We start from the raw sequence: 13,942 nt of genomic DNA on the forward strand, positions 1-13,942 counted from the left end.
AAGTAAACGTTGGTGCAAGTGTACTTGCACTCTGTGACACTAAGGTAGAAAGATATATTTCTATCTAAAATATTTTTAAACAGCTGGAATTACTTTATTTTTCAATAAAACACGCAGACAAAATTAAAACTGGCGAAGAAATTTAGTTCTGGTTTCACTGACGCACCGCAGTCTAATGGACATGGAGATCACTATCACAAATCCAAATTATCCAAACCGCGGCTACTCGCAGCCGCGCCGAAAGCCAATCCTGCGACGCGCGCGCTCATCCGGAGCGGAGGGCGTATTCAGAGGAAGGTGATCCTCGTTGCGATTGGCCAACCGAGAACAGACGTCACTGCTCTACTCTACGTCACTCTGTGGGGACTTTTGGGGAACACTGCGCTTCAACCGACAGGGAAAATCTCAACTCTTCTTGAAAATCCTTGCTCAATATCCCAAGGTATCCCAAGGTGCATTTCTTGCTCGCTTGTTTTTTTTTATTTTTTTGCCTTGAGCATGGAGACGGACACGTGCGATGGCCTTGCTTCAGCGGTTTGCGACAAGGCGTTCTTCAATACTAGTAATTTAAAAACACCCATCAAGGATATTCATGGGGAAGGACGCGGTTGTTGCTGCGACGCGTCTTTTCTTTTTCTCTTTCCTCTGATCTCTCCTCTATCTGCACGCGGCAGCGGTGGTGGCTCGGCTCCAGCCAGTAGGCAGGCCCATGCATCCTTCTCCCAGTCACAACAACAACATGTAGTAAGGCACGGCCGTTCTTGTGCGACTTACGTCCGAAGCATTTTGTCGCCCTTCGTGACCTGCGACGGCACTTCGAGGAAGAGGTGTAGAATCTAGTCTTCGACTCTAATAAAGGTAAGAAACGAAGTCTGCATGCACGCACGCTGTGATTAAAGCAATAAAGGGCCAAAGCGGGATGCAGTCGCGCGCTTAGATTACCGATTGAAAAGTTGCAGTTTATTGACTTTTCGAGTGCGCGCATTTTAAGTTTGTAAACACAAAGCGCGTTCTTTTTTTTTATTTACGGGCTTACACTCACCTGGGGAAACTTGCACGTGGTTTTGTGCACAAAAACTTAGCGATGACATGCACGTTTTTTAAAGGAACCATGAAGATTTCAATGGGCTTAGTCTAGTGCAACAGATCTGCAGAGGTAGCCTTTGCGGGCATTCGAGTGAAATGTGAAACGTAACGTACTATAACCTTTGAAAGCCATGACTTGTCATAGTCATTTTGCACTTATTTGTAATGTAAGGTGTATAGTTTGTACAAAGTTTAGGTAGTCATAGTTTTGACTCCTAATCATTCTGAAGTGTAGCATGACTCAGCACTTTACTAGTAACATAAGGTGTGCAGAGTTTGTACAAAGTTGCGTAGTCATGCCTTGCACTCATGACTCGTCATTCTGCAACATAGCATGACTGTGCACTTTAATGCTTTGGCATTCTCGCTGGTAAGCAGTCTTATGTGTGTCTGCAGAATTTTTGTTTGGTGTCCTGACAAGCTGTGACAAGCTTGCTTGTCACTTGACAAGCAAGTGACAAGCAGTGCATTCTTTCATATTTAAAGTGGCCACTGCAGGAAAAAAACTGGTCCTTGCAGCAGACTCGCTGCTACAGGCCTTGCTTATGCTTTGTTGCAGGCATCTGCAATGTCTCCACAGGACACACAACATTGTCGCGGCATGCACTGGCTTAGCAGCGCTGAAGCCATGGCAATCGCAACACGCAGAAGTGTGTAGGAAGAATGCCCAGCATTGTTCTGCCTTTAGAAGTCAACAGCGCTGACCTGAATTTGTGGTCAAAGGACAGGGTCATGTAAAAGGTTGCTGTGCAGGAATGAGTTTTTGCAGGGTGTAGTAAAATTGAAATACTTCCATGTAACAGTCCGTGTAATAACTTAACCTGAACTTAATAATTTTCTCCAAAAATTGTTCCCCATGCACTATAGCAGGAAAAAACAGTAAGTGAATGACTGATAAATTTTTAACAATAAAAAAGCTGGGAAATGCAGTTCTGCACTTCAGGCAAAAGGCTAAAAATTTGAACCTAAATCTGTGATTGTCATGCGCACTTGGCAGAGGCAGAGCGCCAGTAGTAGTGCGAGAGTACTGCATATGTGCCCACTCCATAGCACATGCATTTTTCATTAGTGTATGTAAAAACTACAAACTTTAATTTAGCCTTGCTTTTCAAAAAATGAAAGTAGTGTGATACACAAAAAATTGACAGAGAAGTTTTGCCGAAATTTTATAAACGTGCAAAAGCAGAATTTCATGAACATTGCCTTGTCTTGTTACTTTACTGTTGGCTTTCTAAGGATGCCTTATGCCGTTATTCATGTGCTATCATTGTGTACACGTTTTTATCAAAATGGAGCCCACCTTTGTTCACGCCTCAATTTTTAAAAATTTTTTTTTAGTCATGAGTGGTCATGGACTTAACATCATATGTTGGCATCGTGTCATAACTATGTTGCAATGCTGCTGTGAGGCTGTGGTTGCTATGTCGCCGTTGCTATGCTCTTGGCACAAACCCACATACACATCGCAGGATCTTGCTCGGGGTTTACCGTTCGGAATTGTGCTTTCACACTAATAATTAACTAATACTATGTGGAGTGCTTAGTTATGTTTACAATCTTTCTGTTTCAGGATTTTGCGCCTGGAAAGACGGAGAAGAAAGCAAAACTTGCTGCCATTTTATAGCTTCTACAGGAAAGAAAGAATGTGCACCAAGGGTTTTTAAACGCTACCTGCACTGCCACCGTTCCGGCTCGTACGAAGAGCTTCCTATAGAACAGCGCCAAAGGCAGGAAAAGGGGCAAGGAAGCTGCAAAATCAGCAAACACTGCTTTGCTACTCTAGAGGTCATGGAGAAAGAGGGCAAGGTATATGTAGTGTTTCAAAAGAAACACTACGGACACTTCAATGAGGCCTGCCACCAAAGGCTATCCCAGGATGATGCCAGAGGGCTTGCAGGTTAGCCACTCCTCTTGTACAAAGCATTTGTGCATGCTGTGTTGACTGTACCGGAATGTGAAAACGTTTAGAAGCTACACTCCACCAACCTTTCATAAATGGGAGACGAAAGTGCAATAGAAATGTATTTTAGGGGGAAGATATTGCTCATTAACTTGAGTGATCATTTCAATGATTTTTATTCTTCTGCGATGCATCTATGGCACAAAAGAGGTGGGACAACACGAAAATGCCTATTGTAAAGTGGGAGAAGGCATGTCCCACAAAACGAGGGGGCGGAAGAAGTTATAGTAGGGCACAGCTTAAGAACCCAGTGGCCAATGCCCCTCAAAGGAAGCCTGCCATCCAATGGCGTCGACCGATTCTCATGATGTCATGGTTAATCCTAGGGGGTAGCACTGCAGGAGGGTGGCAGATGAAAGGGGATTAGTTATGGCTTTAATTGGGTTAACTGATGAAAATCAGCTGACGCCATTGACTGGGGGGGGTCTTCTTTAAGGGCCATCTGCCACTTCGTTCTCGAGTTGTATCTGACTGTAGTGCAATTCACTTGAGCCTACTTGGTCGCATCAAAGGGTGAAAAACAATTGATCCACGGCACATTGCATGCACAGCACAGTCTGTACGAACTTCATGCCGTTTAGTTTAGAGATGCTTTGTGGAAGGGGTCCAGTCTTTCGAACTGAACATAATTAGGAATGTCGTCTAGCACTGAACTACTCCAATGTCTGTTCTTTTGTTTTTCTGCTGGTTTCATTGACTATCCTAGGTCTGTCGCTCAATCGGCTGACGTTGAACTTTATCCGTAAGAAGTCGGCTTGAGCTCTATGAAACGTGTCTTGAATGACTGACAGTTGCACTCGATGCTAGCCTCTTTTTTTGGCTGCCTGTCAAAAGCGTAGGCATTTTGTTGCTGATCAAAGCAACGCCACCAGTCTAATGGTTGTATAAGGGCCATGTTTTTTCTCATAAGACAGATCGTCTGCAGTGAACTTTCATTAATTAGAATTATTTGGCTGTTTTGGCACTTCATCAGTAACGCTCGCAGGAACGGCTGTGGTTTGAGTGTTCAGCTACTAAGCTGGAGTACCCGGGTTAGAACCCGGTTGCGGCAGCTGAGTTTCGATGGAGGCAAGAGGTGCCCGCGTGCTGCGCAGTGTCAGTGCCCAAAGATCCCCAGGCGGTCGAAATTATTACGGAGCCCTCCACTACAGCACCTTTCTCTCTTGCTTCTTTCACTCCTTCTTTCCTTCATGGCATGGTTGAGGCAGTTACTGCACCATTTCCTTTCCTCAAAAACCACTAATATAAAACACAAGCCTGCACAAGAGTTGAAATCGCAAAAAAAAAAAAAAATGAACAAGCAGCATTTATATTTCAGTTTATGTATGACTGGCATGCCCTCCAATTGTCTCTGACTTAGCAGCAGTCATTCAGGTGTTGAAACTGAAACAGCATGAGAAAAATATTCACTTAGAAATTATTCACCTGGCGTAAGTGAATTCTACATTGTGACTCGTGCACACTATTGTCTTGTGCACAAGTCCAAAGAAACAAAGTTCGCGTTCAAAAATTTGGTGTCTCTACTCCTTTAAAGGTTGCTGTCAGGCGAATCGGTGCATTTTTTGAATATGCAGAATGAAATGGGACAGGATGAGAAGCACATGTCCTTATTCTTTTCTTGTCCACATTTTCAGTGCTGTTATATTCTGCATTTATAACACGCTGTATATAACTTCCCTGTTTTGCATTGCAGTATGCAAGTTTAAACACTCAAGCTCATAAAAATAAAGTCCATCTGGCTTTGAAACAACCATTTTGTTGTGTGCTTTGCAGTGCCACAAAAGTGAAATGAAAGTAAGATGAACTGTGTGTCACCTGTGAAAAGGAACAAAGTGGAAGATGAAGGAATCCGACCAGAAGTATTTGTCACTTTATTACATGGCTGTAGGCAGATGAACCAGAGATGTTAACAGTTTTTTTCTGTACCATTTTCAGGCCGGTTAGCAGAAGGAATGCCAGAAAAAACCATTGTGCACAAACATCTGAGCAGGTACAAGTGGATCAAGCCCACGGATGCAACTTGTGACCACTAAGGACCTCCGTAACATTGCAGATAAGTTTAGGATTGGAAAAACAGAGCAGAAAGATCCAGACGATTTTAAGAGTGTTGAATTATGGGTCGAAGAAATGAGGGCAAAAAATGAGTCGTCGCCGCTGTTGTATTACAGGAAGAAGGGTGACCCCAACAGTCATGATGGTGACTTTGAGCTAGCATTAATGACGTTCCCACAACGAGAGCTCCTTTATGAATTGGGGGCAGCGAAACTGTGCACTGACTCCACCCATGGCATAAATAAGTACTAACTCCAACTCTTGGTATCCACTCCACCCATGGCATAAATAAGTACTAACTCCAACTGACAACCCTGCTCACAATTTCTCATGATGCCTTTGGTATCCCGTGTGCCTACTTGATTTCAAAAAGGGTGAACATGGGCACTGTGGTGAGGTTTTGCGAGGCCATCAAAGAAAAAAACACAATACAGTGTCAGGCATTTATGTCTGATGATGCCCCTGTTTATGGCAGTGCATGGGAGCAGGTGATGGGTCCCTTGAGGAGTCGACTGCTTTGCAGCTGGCAGGTGCTACACAACTGGAGCACGCACCTGAATAGTCACAAACAAGGACTGCAGGAGTACAACAAGGGACATGCTGCACACTCTGATGAAGTGGACAGATGAGACTGAGTCTCAACAGTTGCTCCCTGCACTTCTTGGTATCCACTCCAAAGAGCATCAGCTTAATTGCCTTTGGCTTTGTCAGAAATTTTGAGAAAACATACGCAAAGAGGGCATGTCAGTGGGCTTACTGCTATCGGCAGTACATTGGATTAACAACAAATAATCACTTGGAGTCAATGCACAAGGTACTGAAGTACTCTCACTTTGGTGGCAAGGTAAATGGGTGATTGGATACATTAATCAAAGTACTCTTCAATTTCACATCCGAAAAACTTTACAACAGGTGTCAAAGGAGGAGCAGACCACCGCAAATCTGCCCTATTTAGAAAGCATAAAGTGGGGATTGAGCTTTCTAAGTCCAGTACTGAGAGAGTGGGAGATGGCCAGTGGCATGTAAAGTCGCAAAGTTTGGTGAACTTCAAGCACACAGTGGAAAGAACTAGCAAATCGTGCAGTGGCTGCGAGCTTCATTGTGAGCAGTGCGAGGCTTGCCACAACATGTACACAAGTACGTGTTGACCATGCAACGCATGTGCACATGTGCAAGCACATGTATGCTGTTGCTATAATGGAGCTACACTTGTGTCAGATGCAGAGCAGCCAGAAAGTAGCATTTGACTGTGCTGGCATTTGTAGGCCCTGCCAGCTGAAGATGGCAGATTTCAGGTGAGGGATTAGGATTATGTTATGAGCTAGTTGGTGGGCTATTCTGACAAAGTGCTTTAGCATAGCAAGCTCAAGACACAGCAGGGAAGAGGAGTGTCATTTGCTAATTTTCTTGAAGCCCACATGGTCATGAGAAAGGTGCGCCATCATATCCCATATCAAGCAGCACCATTGAGGGTGCACTACAGGCCTCTGGTATTTCTTTTCTAGTCATTCCTTTTTCCCGAAACTTTCCTCCTAGGAATGGAGAACTCATCCCGCCACGGTGCCTCAGTGGCTCTGGCGTTCTTAGACTGCTTACACGAAGGCTGTGGGTTTGATCCGGCCATAGCGGCCACATTTCAGTGGAGGCAAAATACAAAGATGGCCATGTGCTGTGCAAAGTCAGCGTGCATTAAAGGGCCCCAGGTGGTGTAAATTAATCCAGAGACCTCCATTATGGTGTCCCTCATAGCCCATGTGCCGCTCCCGAATGTTAAACCCGACAATTAAGAAATTGAGATATTTCAGGCCCCTCATTCCCTACTCAGAATCTGCTTGTGTGAGTACGCCCTCTCTGGCACTGCTCAACAGAGAACTTCTGACAATTGGCAAACATTTTTCATCTTTGGGAAATTAGTGCACTCATTTTCTTGTTCATACCTGCCTTGCATTCACTATAATTTTATTTCTTCGTCATCCCTGCTTGATTTCATTTTGTCTGCATGTGATGCACTCATAGAGGCATGCGCTCTTCAATAAAATTAGTATGAAGTGTCGCTCCATGCTGCATTCCTCTTTGTTGCGTCGTGCTGTCACAGTGCACCGCCCTTTTAGGACATCTTGAGAAAAACAGCGCTTGCAGACAAAGGACCAGAACAAGAAGGACACAAAAAAAAAACAGCGCAGTTGTGTGTCCTTCTCGTTTCCTTTGTCTGCAAGTGCTGTTTTTCTCAAGATGTACCCCAACCAACTCGCCCAGCAACACACCTTGCCTTTTAGGACAGTTGACAATATGTGGTTCTACAGTTCTGCAATGCATACGAGAAAAAGTATTCTTGACAAAAGGCTAAGCCGTAGCTGTCATCTTGCACACTGAAAGCTGCAGCGCAAAACTACTATTCATCTTATTTTGCAAAGAGAATACTGCTGCAACAGAAAAACAGTATTACTCATTTTTCAGAACATTGCTGGTGCAATTTGTGACACGAACTTATATTGCCATGGTAGAAACAGCCGTGAGTAGCCTTCCCTCACATGATAAAGCACTTCATAAATGAACTTGCTTGGCTCTTACACAGTGTCTCTCCACCAGCCTTCCAAGCAATGAGCGTTCTGTTGTGTGATGGGAACACTGTGCCAACTTTGTTGCCTAGAAATTCTAAAATGCCCCTATTTGTCGAGAAGGCAGCTTAGATGAAACATATAGTGCCCAGTTAATGTCATTTCCTTTTTACTCATTAATGAAAAATGCTTCAAAGCCCAACTGCAACGAAATTATAATTTGGCTAGAATGCCTGTTAATGTGCTGGGTGTGTCATAAAACTAATCGTAACAAAGTTTCATGCTTCTGAGAAAACTGACACTGTTGCTACAAGTGTTTAAAAAGCTGTGTAGTAGACAACGTGGCATGTCCATATAGGCAGATACGGATACCCGAGTGCCATACGGCCTCATGTCTGGCCCATTGGGAATGAACAGATTAAGGACAGTGTAGAGTGAAAGGCTAGGGGCTAAAATGTGGCTTGGCAGTCATGGGTATGGTGCTGCGCCAAAGTTGTTAGGAATTTGTTTCAATCCTGCAGATGCTGATTTCTGTTTCCATTCCAGGTTTTTGTACCCCATATTTACTTAAATAATGGATGCATTTGCATAATAAATGCTTTCCCTACATCAATCATCAAAATCTGGGGAAAGTTCAACTGACCACACCATGTTTTACACCATGTAATAAATGCACCAAACTTACCATTCTAATTTTTTCCCACAAGAAACTGCATCCATGATGCAAGTAACTGCGGTATTACAGGTTACAGAATGAAGCACTGTCAGCTGTATTATGTGGCCGCAAGACTGCTTGGCGCCATGTGAAGAGGAATGCTCCCAAGGCTCAACACATCACATTTACTCCAGTATCCACATATGGCACTGTTTCATCCTGCACGTCACATTCACCTCGGGCTGGTGATAGCCTGCCAGCTAGATTAAGAATGTCACAAATAAAATGTCTACCTAACTGAAAACTGCGGTTGTATATATCGGAGATTTTTATTGACTTGTGGCAGTCTACCTGGACAGGTTATGGTAATGCAAGGCAGCCCATTATGCACAGCATATGAGTGCATAGGCGCCACAACTTCGCATCTTTTCCAAGGGTTCATGTTTTGCACTACAGTCGATCCCGGATATATCGAACTCGAAGGGGATCGCGAAAAAGTTCGATATATCAATAATTCGTAATATAAAATATGCCTATTAGACGCTTATTTTAAAACTGCGCAAATCTCGGACAATTTCCCGGGATCGTAGCAAGTGGGAACTTACCGATTTACTCCTCTCAAGTCCACAAAAACGAAAGCACAACTCCACGATCAGCGCGCTTTATTTCGCAAGAAAAAAGTCAGTGAGCTTTGCTTGCCTCTTCCTCTGCACCATGCAGTTCATTAAGCTGTCCTCAAGCTTGTTGATAGTATCCAAATGAGAAAGTCCAGTGCCCTCCATTGCGCCACAACAGCGACGAATGACGCTGAATGCGGATGCAAGTTCAGCCGCAGTGCATGGCGGCTGGGCCTCTTAGCACAATCTTCGTCACTGCTGGGGTCCGCTTCCTCGGTATCGATGATGTCAGCCACGATGTGAGCATCAGAAATTAGGTGTCTGCGGGCCTGCGGCCAGCAGGGTTTCCCTCTTCCCAGCTCCTTATGGCCATTCCCATTTCCTTTCACACCCCCCACAAAGTTCCCATCAGTGACTAAGAGCGCAGCTGTCCAAGGCCAGCGCCGCGTGAACTCTTATTAGGAGAAGCGCATTTGCAGGAGCGCGCGCTAGTGGAAGAAGCCCACTTCCAGGGTGGCGCATACTGGGAGAAGCGCACTTGCGGGGGCTCGGCATGGCACGGAGTTCGATATATCAAATATAGGGTGCACAGGAGTTCGATAAACGTAAACAAATTTCCTATACTTTTGCATGAGATTCCCAAGGGGATTCTACATCTGTTCGATATAGGCAATAATTCGATATATCCGGGTTCTATATATCCGGGATTGACTGTATTGGGTGTGACCCGACCCATCTTTCCACAATCCTCGCGTAGTTAATAATAAAGTGCTCCTAATCCTTTTTTGACAGTCAAAATGTATTTTCCTAGGCATATTGGCAATCTGCAATTTGTATTTCTCCACAGATTTGGTACTTCTGAGAAGTTGGACGGTCATTATATAAATGATATATTTTTAATAAGCTAGCAGATACTATTCTTGATTTAAACATTTGCAGGCATATATACGCTGCCATTGTTTGCCTTGATAAATACTGTGTCCATTGTGTAATCATAGTACAAACACGTTAATTGATTCTAAAGGATGTTAATGCTGCTTAATTACGCTGTACAAGCCCAGCTGTGGCTTTGGAAAGCTGCCCTTCCTTGGACTCTGACATTAAATACAACTTGTACTTGGGAAAGACTAATCTTACTGTGAGTGTAACGACAAAATTAAATTCCATTAGACGCTGGTATGACCCCGCCTGCGGCAGTTGTATTCCGATGGTGACACACTACAGGCCCAGATGCTGTGCGATGTCGGAGCACGTTAAGGGCCACTGTTGGTCGAAATTACTGGATCCCTCCACTGTGGCGTCCCTCATAGCCCGAGTCGCTTTGGGACGTTAAACCCCATAAGCCAAAGTTAGCATTATGTTCCTGCCGGACCGAGCAGCCGCTGACAGGGTCAGACTGTACGAATGGGTACCATCAATCACTACGTGACACCCCCACTCCACTCACCCGATGAAATCCCATCCATCAGTGACACATCCACTCTCTCCACCCTTCGACTCAGATTTGCAACCGCTTGCCAACCGCCTCCTCCCGCCCTCTCTTCTTCCCTCTTCCCTGCAATTTCGTGAAGGTGGATTTCACTCCCTCCACTCTGTCACCTGAGGCTTCAGACCGACGGATTATTCCAACATGGGGGGTTCTGATGCTGATGCACTAAAATGATATTTTTGAAAGACAGCTACAGTTTGTTACATGTTAAGGAAAAGAGTACTCGCTGTACCATGCAACATGCGAGATCATTCCCTGGTGTGCACACACTGCATCACAAGGAAGTATATTTGGCACCTAAATTGAAATGTGCAGTATAGCGAGCAGTTAGCACCAGGTGCTGTACACAGACACGAGCACGAAATGAACACGCTTATTACCAGGCCCTCTCTGTGCACCCTCCCTATACATAGTGCGAAGACTGCTTTTGAAGCTAAGGTTGGTCACATTGCAAAGAAATAAAGACAGCATGAACATGAGAACCGGACACACAGCACTGACAGAAATCTCGACAGTCGGTGCTGTGTGTCTGGTTCCCGTGTCGTCCCTTTCTGTTCGGCGACCAACCTTAACTAGAACATACAACTTGCCCGAACCTTTGCTTTTGAAGCATTGCACATTGCATGCAGTAAGTAGCACGCAGTACAATGCACAGACTGAGCCATGTGTGTTATTGTATCAGCAGTAAACCACGTGCAAAAAAAAAAAATCAACAGCCAATAACTACAGTCGGTAAAGCGAAATTTGAGGACAGCTCTTCACATATTTTAGTTTTGCAGTATGCTGAAGTAAAGAATTCCAGAGAGCCACCTGCCCCAGCGAGAGGCAGTGATAGGTGACATTTGGCCCTGAGCACTTGGCTATCACATACTTTGTATAGACAAGTTCTGTCCCGCCTCATACGAACACCAAAACACTTTCTTGAATATCTTTTTCAATGAAGGCAAATACACTGGCTTACACAAACATCGAAATTACTTGCTATTACATCTTAATAAAGTGTTCAGTGTCACACTATTACGATGCTATATATCAATTTATGCATGCCAGCACATCATCTCTGGCTGAGAAAGATCTGACAAATCTTGCTTTTTGACAGTATGTGGGCACAGAGTCATTGATTGCAAAGACCAAATATGACTATACCAGCAGAACGAGAACTCAGAGGATTACCTTAGAACTCATGTGCCTTCGAAAACATGCAGTGAACATGGAAACAATTTTATTTTTAAGGTGCGCCGCCCAGCGTATGCACATGCGTTCAGAGCACTCTTTCTGCGCCATGAAGGACGACTCGGCCCCAAGAGCAGAAGTACACACTGCCAGTGCATTCCAGAACATTTAATTCAGATAGGTACTACATGAGACGTAAGCAACGTATCTATAGCGTTCGCACCGTGCAGCTTTATTGCTTCGCTCTGTCCCGAGCATTTTTCAGTCCACTGAGGTGGTTGCGAGCCACAGGTGGGTTAGTCTTGCGATTATTCTGCCGGCAATTGCTTCTCTCTGTGATCTAGCAGATCTACGCCACCTCGCACCCACAACAGTCGTCAACTGGTACTGTCACTATTCGGTGTCCAGATCAGTGTCTTGAAGGATCGAAGGCGGGCTGGAAACGACATGCTGCAATGTTCTCCAACCCTTGCATCACGAGAAAGTCAATGTGACGACATATCACAGCCCACGCACTGCATCGTGATGATTATAACAAGAGTTATATGCACAGATATTTTCCAGAATGAGCTGGAAACACCCAGATCAGGGACGCCAGTACTGGACGGCGCGGGCTTGCGTCCTGCTCACTCACCTTTAGGGACGCATGGGAGGTAAACACGCATTCCATAGGCGGTCTACTGGTCACAAACAAAAAAAGGGGCAAATTTAAGGAACTACACACGCCACAAAGACGAGACACCGACGAATACTTCACTCGCAACAGCCGACGACCGCGAATCGAACGTACGTAAACAACCGCCATGTTTTTTTTTTCTTATTTGCTAACTGACTGTAGGGGGCGCTGTAAGAGCGCTAGCATCATCATCGCGCGTTCCCTCAAAGAAAAGTAAATATAAATAGCCGAAACCAGCAATAAACTAGAAAAAAAAAGCATTAAACGTTAAAAATTGCAACATAAATAAGAGTCATTTATGCAGTTGACGAAAATCAACACACTCATTCAAAGGAAACGCCAACAAAATTGATTCATAAAAATAAAACGAAAATATAAATATGCATGTTTTCTTCTCCTTGGTTTTGACTAAAGCTAGGACGTGCGACTATTTTTTGGCAGTTTTCTAAATCGGGTAGCTCAGTGCGACCATAAGAAAATTAAGGCAACAAAACTGAAAACGTAACAGGGACACTTAAGGGTCAACATTGCATCGTCAACAATATGTACGCTTTCTCTCTTGTTGCTCATCCCAAGCTTATTAATTGAATGCATGTCAATTTGCTGTTTCAAAGCAGAACGGTCTTCTATCATTGTAGCGGATTGAACCGAACCAAATGTACTGTCATGAACAAAGCGGTCACATAACTTTCACTTATGCAGCTCAAACTCACATTATTTATTATTTGAGTGTAGCTTTAATGACATGAAACCACAAGTACCATTATAAAAGGTATTTTTCATCAGAGCACTTCGGATGGACTAGAAGCCTTACTCCCAACAGTGTACAATAAAGCCATTCACACAAATCATGTTGGCACCAATGCTGAAACTGTGTGCGTCCACCTTACTTGAAACTGCAATGGATGCAAGACAGACAAAATTTTACCATTCAAAATCATAATGTGCCGAGATATTGCTGCAATCTTGAACGTAACCACGCTTGCCATTACAATCAAAATGACTCAACAGCACATGCAAACATGAGAATTCTTTCTTCACAGACATTTTGACACTACATTTAGTTCACTATTCATGCAACTTCCGTTTATTTACACGATGGACACGAATATTCACATGCACGCCAGTCTTAGCATGAGTGCCATGCGCACGTAATTGTCGATATGCACCCCGTCACACATTGTGCATTTGCACATAAAAATACTCATGAAAACTCAACAAGTGCTCAGCAATTACTGCAGCTTAAATGGTAAAGCACACAGAACACGTCAAAGTTATGGTATGGTATAGAATATGGGGTTTAACGTCCGAAGGCAACATGGGTTATGAGGAACGCCATAGTGCAGCGCTACGGATTAATTTTGACCACATGGGGCTCTTTATCGAGCACTGATGTCACTCAGTACACAGGCGCCTAGCATTTCGCCTCCACTGATAGGCAGCTGCCGCAACTGGGATCGAACCCGTCCTTGGGAACAGCAGCGGGCACCCTAACCACTCAGCCATTGCGGCGGGGCAACGGCTGACCACATTATAAGCAACCAAAAGTCCAGGTCTCTGCTTTATGTCTTACATGTTGCCTAGGTATCATCTACTTTTACTATATCTGCAATCTAAAAATTAACGATAGACAACTTCTCCACTCCATCTAAATTACTATAATTGTCCCATGCCCT

At 44.2% G+C, this 13,942-nt stretch overlaps 1 long non-coding RNA gene across 2 annotated transcripts; it reads left to right on the forward strand.

Annotated features, from left to right (window-relative positions):
* Positions 1 to 277: 277 nt before the first annotated feature.
* LOC149327702 (uncharacterized) lies at positions 278 to 8,617 on the forward strand. 2 transcript variants are annotated; one of them, XR_016285980.1, is made up of 4 exons: positions 287 to 858; positions 2,657 to 4,905; positions 4,982 to 8,319; positions 8,402 to 8,617. It is a non-coding gene; the product is annotated as an uncharacterized LOC149327702 (long non-coding RNA). The 2 variants fall into 2 exon arrangements; XR_016285979.1 differs by lacking the exon at positions 8,402 to 8,617 and having other exon boundaries at positions 278 to 858; positions 2,657 to 2,983; positions 4,982 to 7,151.
* The last annotated feature ends 5,325 nt before the right edge of the window (positions 8,618 to 13,942 follow it).

This window comes from Amblyomma mixtum, chromosome 10, assembly GCF_055824585.1.
Source record: "Amblyomma mixtum isolate Tamu chromosome 10, ASM5582458v1, whole genome shotgun sequence".
Taxonomy (NCBI): Eukaryota; Metazoa; Arthropoda; class Arachnida; order Ixodida; family Ixodidae; genus Amblyomma; species Amblyomma mixtum.